Below are 14,995 nucleotides of genomic sequence, written 5' to 3'. Positions count from 1 at the left end.
TGTTGCCACCTCCTGGATGAGTGCTTTCACTGGCATTCCACGTTGAAGTAGCAGTCTCCGCAGATGCTTCCGGGCCTTAAAAGAATGGCTGAAATGGTTGCACATTTTGCGGCAGGTGGCCATTACCTCGAACGCTGGACTCTCTTTATCACTCAAGAATTTTTGAACTACCAGGTTGATACAGTGCGCCAAACACGGCACTCTAACATGGTGACCCTGTAACATGGCCTTAACTACATTGGCGCCATTATCCGTGGAAACATAACCAATCTTGCGTTTTAGGGGGGATAGCATTGACAACACCTTTTTGTCAAACTCTTCCAAAAGGTTTTCTGCTGTGTGACTTTTCTCCAAGGCAAACATGGCTAGTGTTGCATGTTTCCGAGCAGCTTTGAAAACTTGGTCCGGGTCAACACCTGCGTTTAGCTTTGCTATAACACCTGAAAAAGAGACCCAGTGTGCAGTGATGCACATGTAATCATCGCCTGGGCCACTGGTCCACATGTCTGTTGTCAGATGTATTGTGTGAACAGCACTCTTCTGCAAAGCTGCCCCAATCGCCTGCAGCACATCTTCATGTAGTGCTGGAACCGCAACTCTGGCAAAATAGAACCGGCTCGGAACCTTCCATTTAGGGCAGAGCGTTGCAACTAATTCAAGAAAACCTACCGCTTCTACAAAAGAAAAAGGTAGAAGGTCCACAGCTAGCATTTTAGCCAGCTTAGTGTTATACAGACGCGTCAGTGGGTGGTTGCGTTCATATGGCACCTCTGAAGTAAGCATTGTTCTAATGTTGCCCTGGACCAAGCATTTACGGGCTGATAATGACTTCGTTGACCCAATTTTGCTCGCTGGTGAACTTTTGTGCGTTGGTGTCTCACTCGCTCCAACACTCTTAGTGTGCCTCACATTGGGTGTGCTGCTGAGAGGGGTACTGGGTGTAAGGGAAGTGTTTGACACGTCTTCTTCCTGCTCGTCAACATCAGATGAAACATCAACGTTTCCTTGATTTTGGCCTTTCTTGATCGCAGCTAGGTGCGCAAACCATTGGACAGCGTGCTTTCTGTCAAGATGACCACTCTGGCCGCCGGTACCATAGTTGCTACCTGGCTTACCACGACTAACTGCAAGCTTACAAAGGGTACAAATGGCAAACCTTGGATTTTTGGGACAAACAGTAAAGAAGTCCCAAACTGGGGACTTGAAGTGTCTGTGGGACCTGGAGGAGGCGGCGATACTGGTGGTGGTGGTGGTCATGAAGCTAATGCCAGATGAAGTGGAGGATCTGGATTGGCCAACTTTTGTACGTTTTCCACTTTCACCGCCACTAATTAAGGTCGAGGTTGACGCAGGTCTCTTCTTGCCAGAAAGAAATATGGAAGCGGGACGAGTTGGTGTACTACTTAACTCCAATGATTGTGGTGTTTCCACTGCCTCCTCATCGACAACATCATCATCATCATCATCACGCGCAGCAGCTCTTCGGGCTAGGGTCAAAATGTCTGTTTGCTGCATGCCCGCTGGGGCTGCAGTGACCTTTATGATGACTGGGTCGTCGTTGGCAGAGTCTTCATCAGCAGCAGTATCCGCCACTTCTTGTTGAGCCTCATCACACTCCATAAGTCTGAGACTTTGGACGAGCTTCCTTTTACGCTTAAGTACCTTTGTTGGATCATGGTGTGCCTCACTCTCAGACGGCTGTGGTGCTGGTTCCCAAGTTTAATCCGTATCATCAGAAGGAGGTGTGCTTGAAGAGGATGTAGACACCACCCTTGATCTCTTCCTTGCTAGGGTTGTGGAAGACAATGAAGGATCATCAGGAGGAGTGGCTTCCTCAAATGATACCTCGCCTTGATTGTCGATTTCCTGATGTGCCCCTACTTCGGGAGGAACAACTATTGTGGGCACTTGTTGTGACCCTCCATGCACCTCTGCATGCGCATCTCCTTGCGCTGCCTCGCCTTCCACATGTACTTGGGCTTGTACTTGCACATGTGATTGTTGTTGCCGCTGTGGTTGTTCAACACTCGTCAGATGAGCTACAACAACCTGTGTTGATTGAGGGACATTGCTGCTGCTTTCTTGCGATGAGCCAACATCACTGGTCGATGGTGATTGAAGAAGTATACTGGCTGCCTCTGCAGCACTCAAGGGCTTGGACTTAAGTTGGCGTGGTGGTGGTGGTGGCACTGAGCCCAATGGAGCGGGGGTGCTGCTGCCAGCTTGGTCCCCAGCAGATCCCGCTGCAGCTGCTGCAGGCATACTTTTTTTTTTACTCACAAAAAAAGGGGCGGGCGGCACACCAGTGTCCTTGGTAACTTGCTTCTTCTGCTCCTTACTGGCACCTTTCTTGCTAGAGGAGCTACGGGTTACTTTTTTTGGGGCCATCTTCTTCAGAGCAGGTCAGCAGGCAGCAGTTGCACGAGTTGCAGAGGGTTCTGTGTCCAGACGTGACGTCGCGTGACGTTATGCTGCACACACCGCTGCAGGACTTCTTCCTGGCACTGGTGGTTCTATTGAGTCTTCTTGTGCACCTAAAAGCAATGGAAGACAGAGGAACATCAGTTCAGTTATACACCCCAAAAAATCGACAAAACACAGAAAAATGAGCACAATCCCATGCCATCCATGATGTTTACATTGAAGACACCCCACAGAAAGACTAGGGACATGCAAGTATGCAACACTCACTACCCCTGGGCATAAGGGATGAAAAGTAGGCAAAATAAGTGCAGGCCTCAGACACTGCCTCTCCTCAAAATGGCCCCCTTACACCCCAAGCACATGTTGCCTGTACCAGCCAGCACTCAAGATGGCCACCACCACCACCCACATGGCCAGTCCACATCAACAGTACACCCCCAAAAAACAGAAAAACTGCCAGAAATCACCACAATCCAATGCCATCCATGATGTTTACATCAAAGAGAGTGAGACAACACCACAGGCACACTCAGTCCATGCACCACCACCACCCCTGGGCAAGCAAAAGGCCACACCAGCAGCCCCCCAAAAACGACAAAAAACAATAAAATAAGCACAATCCCAGCCCATCCATGGCCTCAATTATGTTTAAATTCAAGAAGACACCCCACAGAAAGACTAGGCCCATGCAACACTCACCACCCCTGGGCAAAGGGCCACACCAGCAGGCCCAAAAAAACGACAAAAAACAATAAAATCTGCACAATCCCAGCCCATCCATGGCCTCAATGGTGTTTAAATTCAAGAAGACACCCCACAGAAAGACTAGGCCCATGCAACACTCACCACCCCTGGGCAAAGGGCCACACCAGCAGGCCCAAAAAAACGACAAAAAACAATAAAATCTGCACAATCCCAGTCCATCCATGGCCTCAATGGTGTTTAAATTCAAGAAGACACCCCTCAGAAACACTAGGCCCATGCAACACTCACTACCCCTGGGCATAAGGGATGAAAAGTAGGCAAAATAAGTGCAGGCCTCAGACACTGCCTCTCCTCAAAATGGCCCCCTTACACCCCAAGCACATGTTGCCTGTACCAGCCAGCACTTAAGATGGCCACCACCACCACCCACATGGCCAGTCCACATCAACAGTACACCCCCAAAAAACAGAAAAACTGCCAGAAATCACCACAATCCAATGCCATCCATGATGTTTACATCAAAGAGAGTGAGACAACACCACAGGCACACTCAGTCCATGCACCACCACCACCCCTGGGCAAGGAAAAGGCCACACCAGCAGCCCCCCAAAAACGACAAAAAACAATAAAATAAGCACAATCCCAGCCCATCCATGGCCTCAATTATGTTTAAATTCAAGAAGACACCCCACAGAAAGACTAGGCCCATGCAACACTCACCACCCCTGGGCAAAGGGCCACACCAGCAGGCCCAAAAAAACGACAAAAAACAATAAAATCTGCACAATCCCAGCCCATCCATGGCCTCAATGGTGTTTAAATTCAAGAAGACACCCCACAGAAAGACTAGGCCCATGCAACACTCACCACCCCTGGGCAAAGGGCCACACCAGCAGGCCCAAAAAAACGACAAAAAACAATAAAATCTGCACAATCCCAGTCCATCCATGGCCTCAATGGTGTTTAAATTCAAGAAGACACCCCTCAGAAACACTAGGCCCATGCAACACTCACTACCCCTGGGCATAAGGGATGAAAAGTAGGCAAAATAAGTGCAGGCCTCAGACACTGCCTCTCCTCAAAATGGCCCCCTTACACCCCAAGCACATGTTGCCTGTACCAGCCAGCACTCAAGATGGCCACCACCACCACCCACATGGCCAGTCCACATCAACAGTACACCCCCAAAAAACAGAAAAACAGCCAGAAATCACCACAATCCAATGCCATCCATGATGTTTACATCAAAGAGAGTGAGACAACACCACAGGCACACTCAGTCCATGCACCACCACCACCCCTGGGCAAGCAAAAGGCCACACCAGCAGCCCCCCAAAAACGACAAAAAACAATAAAATAAGCACAATCCCAGCCCATCCATGGCCTCAATTATGTTTAAATTCAAGAAGACACCCCACAGAAAGACTAGGCCCATGCAACACTCACCACCCCTGGGCAAAGGGCCACACCAGCAGGCCCAAAAAAACGACAAAAACCAATAAAATCTGCACAATCCCAGCCCATCCATGGCCTCAATGGTGTTTAAATTCAAGAAGACACCCCACAGAAAGACTAGGCCCATGCAACACTCACCACCCCTGGGCAAAGGGCCACACCAGCAGGCCCAAAAAAACGACAAAAAACAATAAAATCTGCACAATCCCAGCCCATCCATGGCCTCAATGGTGTTTAAATTCAAGAAGACACCCCTCAGAAACACTAGGCCCATGCAACACTCACTACCCCTGGGCATAAGGGATGAAAAGTAGGCAAAATAAGTGCAGGCCTCAGACACTGCCTCTCCTCAAAATGGCCCCCTTACACCCCAAGCACATGTTGCCTGTACCAGCCAGCACTCAAGATGGCCACCACCACCACCCACATGGCCAGACCACATCAACAGTACACCCCCAAAAAACAGAAAAACAGCCAGAAATCACCACAATCCAATGCCATCCATGATGTTTACATCAAAGAGAGTGAGACAACACCACAGGCACACTCAGTCCATGCACCACCACCACCCCTGGGCAAGCAAAAGGCCACACCAGCAGCCCCCCAAAAACGACAAAAAACAATAAAATAAGCACAATCCCAGCCCATCCATGGCCTCAATTATGTTTAAATTCAAGAAGACACCCCACAGAAAGACTAGGCCCATGCAACACTCACCACCCCTGGGCAAAGGGCCACACCAGCAGGCCCAAAAAAACGACAAAAAACAATAAAATCTGCACAATCCCAGCCCATCCATGGCCTCAATGGTGTTTAAATTCAACAAAACAGTTGTATCATGCACCCATAACCAACCCTGGTCCTACTGGATACTGTGGCTACCCACAATATAATTTATTTAATTTTCTGAAAAAGTTCCAAAATTGTACTTGCAGCAACTGTAATGCCCCAAACAAACTTACTTGTGAAAGTTGATTTCTAATCCAAAAGTGATCCAAAGACAGTCAAAAAGGCCTCAAATCCAAATATCCAGCAGCACCCACAAAAAGTAATCCTTCCAGCTCCAGATCCAAATGAAAGTGACCAGGAGATGGACAAAGCACTGGGAGGAGCCTGCTGGACAGGAACAGGAAGTTGGAGACTGTGGGGCACTTCCTTCCTCCCCCCCCCCCCAAAATGGACTCCTTGCAAAAAAAAAGGCCATGCAAATGTCAACCTGAGGAGTGATTCTGATAAAAATCATAATTTTCTGAAGGTTTATCCTGTTTGCTGGTGATTTTCTTGTGCGAAATTGCAAAATCTCTATTTCGCAAGTGCGAGATTGTTCCTTTCCGCCGCAACTACGTGTTCGCAATTGCGAACTCTCGCGAGGTGTGCTGTGCAAGGTGGCAAGCCGCGAGTACGTATTCGCGGGCGACAAACTCCCGCGGGAACACGCAGCAAGATCTAAAATGGCGCGTCACTCGCAAAGAAAAACAACTCGGCAAACGCTAAAATGACGGAAAGTGAACGCCGTGCACCACGCCGCGCCCCGCAACCAAGCAAAAAATCCGCCGCAAGCGGATTCACGGATTTTCAACAAATTCGCGAGCGTTCGCGGATTGCGGATTTGCCGAAAATCCGAAAAATCCGCGAGCGGAGCGGATTTTACGCCCATGCTTACCAGACACTACCAGCAGCAACTTCCAGGAAGGAATAAAGGACGTCACAACCTGGATGAGCAGCATCTGCCTAAAGCTCAACTCATAGAAGACGGAAGTCCTCATCCTCTCTGTGTGAGACAACACCTGGTGGCACCCTGCCCTCAGACTCCCACTCCTATGGACCACGCCCACAACCTCGGCATCATACTTGACTCATCCCACTCCATGAATCGACAGATCAACACTGTATCCTCCACATGCTTCAACACCCTCCGCATATTCCGCAAGACCTTCAAATGGATCCCCCCGAATCCAGGAAGACAATCACCCAAGCACTTATCACCAGCAGGCTGGACTACGGCCTCTACACTGGAATCAACAAATGTCTACTCCACAAGCTCTAGACCGTCCAGAATGCCGCAGCCAGACTCGTCCTCAGCATCCTTTGACAAGACCCCATCACCCAGCACCTACGAGACTTCCACTGGCTCCCCATCAAAAAAAGAGTGACCTTCAAGCTGCTCACACATACCAACAAAGCCCTGCGCAACACCGGACCCCAATACCTCAACGAAAGAGTCTCTTTCTACGCCCCCAAGAGAAACCTCTGCTCCGCTGACCAGGCCCTGGTTGAAATCCACCACATCCGCAGAACAAGAACCAAAGGCAGATCCTTCTCCTAGCTTGCTTCCAAGAAGTGGAACAAACTCCCCCTCACCATCAGACGAAGCCCCACTTTGCAATCCTTCAGGAAGAGCCTCAAGACATGGCTCTTCGGATGACCGGAGCTACCCGACTCCCCCCCACCCAGCGCCTTGAGACCCTCATGGGTGAGTAGTGTGCTCTATAAATTCCTGATTGATACTTGTGCCCAGTGGTTGAACCCTACTACAGTGGAGGATTTAACTGGCAGATTTTCTGATTTCAAACACAATCCGCATTGTGAGGCGTTCATGAACCAGATTTAACCCGGCAAGCAAAATCCTTATACCTTTTATTTAGATAAGGCATACTTTCAATAAATGTTTTCGCTGTAGATAGAATGGCCAAAATACTGTGTAAAGAGTTGGCCAAACACTGCTCTCACAATTGTTTTTCCTAAGAATGGTTAATTTAATATGAGTTTGTTGGTTTCAAAGTCAGATGCGTAGAGGTTTGCTTTTTTGAGGAGAAGTCTAATGTAGGTGAGTTTCAGTTCAGATGGTAATGAAGCTAGTTCCAGGGACTTTTTAAGTAGGCATCTGGCTATCTGCCCTCGACAAGTTGAGCATAGGTTAACTTTAAATATGTTGGTGGTGCTAAGCCTGAAGGTCAATCTGATGGTCTGACTGCAAGGATAATATTGAGGAAACAAGGTATTGAAAGTAATCATCCATGGATAATTATTATTGTCTCGTTCTATGGTGGTTAGGTAATGTGTTGGTGCAGTGTTGTCTACGTTCTCCTTAAGGTTCTCCTTAAGGTCGTTTTCAATCTTTTAAATTTTTTAGATCAATTCATTGTCGATTCTGTGACAGAGGTCTTGTAATTGTGGTATGCGGTATTTAAAGTTAATATGAAATATAAATAAAACACACTTCTAGCCCGATTTGACAGAGAAGAACTTTTATTAGGATGTTAAAAATGAACACACGTTTGGTGCAGTCGCTCATATTGTGGGTGCCAATAGGTAAAGTGTCTGACCCTTTTCTCCATGCAATATGCTATGGTGAGAGGAAGAAAAAATATGAATGTCAAATGGACAGTCCACTTGGTGAAGCCCACTGATCAAAAGCTCTATGTACGTTCATTGTGCATGAAATGTTTTGAAACACAATAGTCTGGCAAGAGCAAAAGCTCTACGTATATACATTGTACATGAAATTGTTTGAAACACACTAGTCTGGCAAGACAACTGAAGTTCTCTCAAAGGCCAGATCTAAAAATGTTGCTCCACTGACAGGTGATCAACTTGTCCAGGAAAGGTCAGCACTTAACTGAGACTGGACTTTTTGGATTCACCTAAGGCAACTTTGCTTCCTTATTAATTGTCAATCTAGCCTAACATCATAGAATCTGTTTGACATGACCAAGTCTGCTGGTGTTTGGTGGTGGTTAATTGATAAGGTATGGGAAAGGGTTTTTTATATGTACACCCAGGAGAGCATTTACTAGGCTACTCGTGAATAACCACCTCAGACTCCAATAACCGGCTTCATCTTCTTTGCCCTTTGTGCTTTTTCAGTCATTTGAAGAGTGGTGCTCATGAAGATTATGGGCTGGGTGAGTGGTGTGCTTTCTATGTGCCTATTGCATGTTGCATAAAACGATGGTTGCCTGCAACAGGGTTAAGGGCTTTCCTGTGACCTAATAGTTGCAGAAGCCTTTGACCTGGTATCGCAAACACATTAATTCCCTTGTTTGGATTCTAGTCATCCACTGAGACATGCCTTGAATAACTCGATTCCTAGAGCAGATTTGACTGCCTAGAAAGCCCTCCTTCCTCATTTATCCCGCAACAGCTAATGCCACTCGAGATGTCTACCCTTTAACAGTGAAATGAACATCTTACTGAGCCAATAATGACTGTGGCAAAGAAAAATTACAGCACCAGATGAACTAAAGGCCCAAGAATGACTGCATATGCTGAGGATGAGTGGACATGGTGTAGAGCGAAAATTGGAATGTGTTGCTTTGCTTGCAGCACCTAGTTAAGTAATGAGATATGCAAGATGAGACTGGGGGTCAGAATAACAGTGATGTGAGATGTGGGAAAGCAGATGGGTTTGTGGTTTAGCAGAAGAGAGTAGCACGCCTTTAACCTAGGACACGAGATCATAAAGCATCGACTGGAATTTGATTAAATTGTGACACACCCACAAATGCAATTTAATAACTTTGGGGCAAGTTAGGGGTTGGCAGCCAAGGTACTTGATCACAAATGCAATGGCGTACCCTGTCCACAAAAAAACTTGGTTGACGTCATTGACTGAAAAATTTCTCTGATGGCCCGACTGATATTACACTGTTCACCTTATTTAGGGTGGACAGTGTTTTCTATTTTATTCCTGTCTGTCACTACCAGGAAACCCTTGGCATTGAGGGCCAGGATAAACAAGCATTTGCAATGCAATCGGTCTCGCCTTTGGGGCCTTATATGTATTTAGCTATGCAGCACATTAGCCTGGGTGCTGAAACATCTACGGTTCTTTAACATGGAGGGAAAATAAGCACCAAACTACGTGACACAGTAGGTATGGGAACACATGGACAGAAATATTGCCTTTCAGCGGGAAATGGAATAGTTCAAAGCTCTTTTTTTAATTTAAAATCAGGGCCTTCAGTGGTCATATTGAGAGCACTGCATGGACGGATCTCTCAGTTTCAAGGCATGGCTGCGCCCCCAATTTGCAATGTCTGAGTATTCTGGTGAAAAAAGGGGGAAGGCTGGGTCCTGTCTCTGTCCGGCTGGACCACTCTTATGAAACAAACAAACCGAATTGCCGGGCAGTGTAATTTGATAGAAACAAATGCACACCTAGTACAATGAATTGCTAGGCTGACAAACCATTTGTGTTTAGTCACTTGTTTTTTTATGAAAAATAGATTTTTACCAAAAACTTTGGCATCAAAGGATTCACACAGCAGTTACTGAGGTTCACAAAAACATTGAAAAAACCATATACAATACATAAAGTCAAAACATACACATATATCAATTATGATAACAATGAATATGGACAACTATATAATGCCTCGAGAAATTTCATTTGTTGAGGCACCAATCCTGAATGAAAATAAACAAGTGGACAGACAAGAAGACAAACTAGCCTACTTGTTTTCACCACCACTAGATACACATTAGATGATTTAACATATGGTGCACAAATTAGGAAGACACAAAACTATGCATCAATGTAGACATGGTTGTGGGTTATATTCCTATTGTGCCCTGCTGGTTCAGTATCTGGGTGGAGCAGGACGCCGACGCGTTTCGAACCCGTTCAATAGGTTAAGGGTTCTCCTCAGGACAAGGATTGGGAAAGTCGTTGTCACTGTGAATTAATTTAAAAACATGGTATCAATGAAGGGCTGACTAACACCTCGCTTAGACTCAAACACTGTTAGAAAGTAGACAAATACCTTAAGCTGGAAATACCGGGGAACTCCCTGTGAAAGAGACGATGTAAACCCTAATTAGTCTCTGTTAATTGTAATATCCTCCGAACCACCGTTAGCAAAAAGGAATTTAGCTGTAGGCACGTACCTTAATGTTTTAAACACTAACAAGTGTAAGGGATGCTGAAGCGCCTGAGTTCAAGTGTTGTTGTAATGTGCCTAAGGAAAGTAAACAACGCGTTGTATTACAATCCCAAATTCAGTTGCCCAGAAGTGCGCTATCATACATAGATATTAATACCACCAGTCAACACATCGTCCTACCTTGATTTGTAGGATTTCAAATCTGTGCACGAACACCAGCGGCAGCCGCCGCGCTAGTTCGGCAACTGTAAAATGCAAGGGGGAAGGCGGTAATTAGTGAGGAGCCGGGATCGCGCTCACTCAATCTTTTCATCTTTTAGTTTATTTAGATAGGACTTACGTTTTTAGACGAGTTAATCGTAGCTGTGCATCAGGCACCCAAGCGGCAAGAAACTGGCAACACGAGTGCAGTGGGGGCGTGTCTTGGTGTATTTAACGCGCAATACGTCTAACACGGCTTGATGGGACATGTAGTTCCCTTGTGTGATACTACGGTGCTGTGATTATTGCACACGGAGTACCAGCGCCCGCTCGGTGGACGGGTGGAGCACACTCCACTTAAAGGGAATTCAGAATTGGGATGTATAGTGATGTAGAATGACGCGTGTGACAACAAATGGGCAGCAAAGGGCTAAGGACCATAGACAGCACACTAGAAGACCCTTACAAGGTTTAAAGGTGGCATACGTGTTAAAAATTAAAAATTGTTACGCAGACACAAGAGCAGCGAGCAGCACAGACAAGCAAACGCTGCAGACTTTCTACAGATTGCTGAGTTCATTGAGGTCATTGAGTCCCACCATGGCAGTGTTAAACCTCAGGATTAGGTAAGCCTCTTTTTGAGCTAAGCGTACATCTGGGTCCCCGCCTGCTCCTGGGGTATTCTCAATGTTCACTAGGATCGTCCATTTCAGATCATTGGATGAATGTTCTTTACGCAAAAAATGGGAAACCAAGGGTGCTGTCAACACTTTGTTATTTATCCTGGAACGATGCTGGATGATGCGTTGACGCGCTTCTTGGGTTGTTTTGCCAATGTATACCTTTCCACAAGGGCATGTGATGGCATATACTGCATACTTGGTCTTACAGTTTGTAAAGTTGTTATGACGCCAATGTTTTTGGCCATCCGTGAACAGGGTTCCTTCTGTTGTCAAGTTGCACACTGAGCATGTCCCACATTTACGATGGCCCATCACCGGGCCCATGTTGAAAAGTGTTCCTTGCGTTTCTTTTTTCGTGGCACCCCTTGTAGATGAGATCTGTTGTCCGATACTCCTGTTTTTTTTAAGTGCGAACAGAGGTTTACCAATATCCGGTAGGATTTCTTCGATCAGATGCCAATTGTTACGAATTATTTTCTGTACTGGGTTGGTGTGGGGTCCAAACGTGGAAACACAGACCATTCTCTCGACATTGGATTTTTCTCGTTTTTGCAAAAGATGTTCCCGAGGTGTCCATCTTGCCCTCTTCATAGATTGTTTCAAAAGTTTGGACGGATAACCTCGTGCTTTCAGCTTATTAGTCAGAGCTTCTCCATGAATAATGAAGTCTTCCGTTCTCGAGCAATTCCTTCTCACCCGTAGGTACTGGCCATATGGGAGATTGTTCTTCAAGCTTTTAGGATGGAAACTTGCGTAGTGTAGCGCATTATTCCTGTCAGTTTTTTTCTGGAACAGTGTGGACTTCAGGCCTTCTGGTGTGGATGTGATCTCCACATCAAGAAACGGCATGGTTCTACAGTCATATGCCAGACTGAATTTTATGTCTGGACTACGATTGTTCAGCCACTGATGGAACTCTTCAAGGGATTCTGATGTACCATTCCAAATGCACCACACATCGTCTATGTACCGGAGCCACTGCCCAATGTGTGCTCCGTACGGGTTGTTGTTATAGACAAATCTTTCTTCGTATTGGGCCATATAAAGTATAGCCATTTCCGGGGCGAAAGGACACCCCATAGCCGATCCCTTTATCTGTAAAAACATTTCATCCTCGAATACGAAGAAGTTCTTCTTGAGGGCAAGAGATGCCAAATTGACGATGAGTTCAGAGGGCACTCTGTGCGGCCGAGGTCTAGAATTGAGATATAGTTCTATCACGTCCACTCCATCCTGTTGGGGAATTTGAGTATATAAAGAGGATACATCCATTGTCACTAAGAGTTGAGTAGTAGGATCGAATTCAACTCCCTCAACCTTGGTTAGGAAATCCATGGTGTCTCGGAGGAAGGACGGGACTTTGATGGTGAACTCCTTCAAGAAAACATCGACGAACTTTGAGATTGGCTCCAGCACAGAGTCACAACCCGACACTATCGGGCGGCCCGGGGGTACACTAGGATCTTTGTGCACTTTCGGGAGGAAATACAGATGTGGAGTGCGAGGGAAGCATTTTACAAGAAATTCTGCTTCTTTGGGGCCAATGATCCCATTGTCTCTCGCCTCTTTAGTAATCCGTGATATCTCATGAGTGATCTCAGCAGTGGGATCTTGTGTTATAGGGCGGTACCAGTTGGTATTGTACACATGTTTTCTTCCTTCGGCTTTGTAGAGGTCCTTGGACCAGAGAACCACTGCGCCTCCCTTGTCCGCAGGTCTAATCACGGCCTCTTGCTGGTTCTTCAGAGAGGTTATAGCTTGTCTCTGATCTTTGGAGAGATTAGTCGGTATGTATCTATCACCTCCAGTTTGACTTTACTAAAGTCAAACTGGAGGTGATCGATTTTTTTCGAAAAATACGTCTCAGATGGTTTTTTAAAGACTCTACTTATGAACCAGAAATGGAGGTATCTGGTCTCAGAAACAAATCCCTCTTCTGCCCTCCAAACAACAACATGGCAAAGAACATCGTTACTTTTGAACAGAAAGTCTTATCTTCCCTGAACGAGCTTGAAAGGAAAAGAAGATACATACCGACTAATCTCTCCAAAGATCAGAGACAAGCTATAACCTCTCTGAAGAACCAGCAAGAGGCCGTGATTAGACCTGCGGACAAGGGAGGCGCAGTGGTTCTCTGGTCCAAGGACCTCTACAAAGCCGAAGGAAGAAAACATGTGTACAATACCAACTGGTACCGCCCTATAACACAAGATCCCACTGCTGAGATCACTCATGAGATATCACGGATTACTAAAGAGGCGAGAGACAATGGGATCATTGGCCCCAAAGAAGCAGAATTTCTTGTAAAACGCTTCCCTCGCACTCCACATCTGTATTTCCTCCCGAAAGTGCACAAAGATCCTAGTGTACCCCCGGGCCGCCCGATAGTGTCGGGTTGTGACTCTGTGCTGGAGCCAATCTCAAAGTTCGTCGATGTTTTCTTGAAGGAGTTCACCATCAAAGTCCCGTCCTTCCTCCGAGACACCATGGATTTCCTAACCAAGGTTGAGGGAGTTGAATTCGATCCTACTACTCAACTCTTAGTGACAATGGATGTATCCTCTTTATATACTCAAATTCCCCAACAGGATGGAGTGGACGTGATAGAACTATATCTCAATTCTAGACCTCGGCCGCACAGAGTGCCCTCTGAACTCATCGTCAATTTGGCATCTCTTGCCCTCAAGAAGAACTTCTTCGTATTCGAGGATGAAATGTTTTTACAGATAAAGGGATCGGCTATGGGGTGTCCTTTCGCCCCGGAAATGGCTATACTTTATATGGCCCAATACGAAGAAAGATTTGTCTATAACAACAACCCGTACGGAGCACACATTGGGCAGTGGCTCCGGTACATAGACGATGTGTGGTGCATTTGGAATGGTACATCAGAATCCCTTGAAGAGTTCCATCAGTGGCTGAACAATCGTAGTCCAGACATAAAATTCAGTCTGGCATATGACTGTAGAACCATGCCGTTTCTTGATGTGGACATCACATCCACACCAGAAGGCCTGAAGTCCACACTGTTCCAGAAAAAAACTGACAGGAATAATGCGCTACACTACGCAAGTTTCCATCCTAAAAGCTTGAAGAACAATCTCCCATATGGCCAGTACCTACGGGTGAGAAGGAATTGCTCGAGAACGGAAGACTTCATTATTCATGGAGAAGCTCTGACTAATAAGCTGAAAGCACGAGGTTATCCGTCCAAACTTTTGAAACAATCTATGAAGAGGGCAAGATGGACACCTCGGGAACATCTTTTGCAAAAACGAGAAAAATCCAATGTCGAGAGAATGGTCTGTGTTTCCACGTTTGGACCCCACACCAACCCAGTACAGAAAATAATTCGTAACAATTGGCATCTGATCGAAGAAATCCTACCGGATATTGGTAAACCTCTGTTCGCACTTAAAAAAACCAGGAGTATCGGACAACAGATCTCATCTACAAGGGGTGCCACGAAAAAAGAAACGCAAGGAACACTTTTCAACATGGGCCCGGTGATGGGCCATCGTAAATGTGGGACATGCTCAGTGTGCAACTTGACAACAGAAGGAACCCTGTTCACGGATGGCCAAAAACATTGGCGTCATAACAACTTTACAAACTGTAAGACCAAGTATGCAGTATATGCCA

Source organism: Lissotriton helveticus, chromosome 2_1, assembly GCF_964261635.1.
Source record: "Lissotriton helveticus chromosome 2_1, aLisHel1.1, whole genome shotgun sequence".
NCBI classification, from domain to species: Eukaryota; Metazoa; Chordata; class Amphibia; order Caudata; family Salamandridae; genus Lissotriton; species Lissotriton helveticus.
Note: the sequence above shows the minus strand (reverse complement) of the source record.